Below are 970 nucleotides of genomic sequence, written 5' to 3' on the forward strand. Positions count from 1 at the left end.
ATCTATGCCTGAGCTGGTTCCTTTTGGGGCTGGGGAGAAGCCATTGTCTCTGCCTTCAAAGGTAGAACGGTGTTTTCTGCTGCGTTAGCCACAGCAGCCGTCCTTACCTGCTCCGTGGCGAGTGAACTCTTCTGACAAGGCTTCAAGCTGTTTTCTGGTTGATCTTTCAATTGCTCTTCTTTGGGTTTGGTTTCTGCAGTTGTTTGACACTTTAGCTGCCTCTTTTCCTTGCAGTGTGTGGCGGAGATGTCAGTCCCTTTCGGCTCCCACTTATAGATTCTCCTGGCAGCTGAATTGCAGACGGGGATCTATGCAGGCTCCAGCTGAGGGCCTCCAGCAGGCTGTGCTTGCAGCCCTTCCTGTACAGAGACTCTCAGCCGATAAGCTATTTCTGTGTAGTGCCCTTCCCTCTTTCGCCGGTGTACTGTAGTAGCACTCAACGGCCGTGCGCTCGGAGCGATGGCAGACCCCCGGGCATGGCTGGGATGCCCTCCTCTGACACACGTGTGCGTGCACACTCGCACAGGCACACACTTGTCCCATTCAGCAGGGAAAGACTTGTAACTGATCACGTTGTTGTTCAAATTCTTAGTTATTGTAAAGCCTTTTTTTAAAGGACAAAAAAAAAAGAAAAAAGGATTAATTGTGGTCTCTGTGGCCAGAATGCATGCAGATGAGCTACTGGAAAAGGGAATTTGGCAGAATGAGAAACAAGGAATGAAAGAGCCTTGATTTATATTTTTTTTTTTGCCCTGCTAGCTAAGGATGGCTGCATGGGGAGGGTGCTAGGCAGTGTGGCAAAGCTATACAGCTGCTGACTCTGTTTCAACAGTTTCTCTCTTCAAGTCAAGAGGTTTCTTTCTGTATTTGGACAGACCACATATAGGATATGGATCTTTTTCACCCTTTCCCTTCAAAGGGAATTAAATTTGGATTAGGGTAAGAAGGGGTACAGACAACACCTTGGTTT

The sequence above is a fragment of the Pygoscelis adeliae genome, unplaced genomic scaffold (genome assembly GCF_000699105.1).
Source record: "Pygoscelis adeliae isolate BGI_AS28 unplaced genomic scaffold, ASM69910v1 Scaffold270, whole genome shotgun sequence".
In the NCBI taxonomy this organism is placed as follows: domain Eukaryota; kingdom Metazoa; phylum Chordata; class Aves; order Sphenisciformes; family Spheniscidae; genus Pygoscelis; species Pygoscelis adeliae.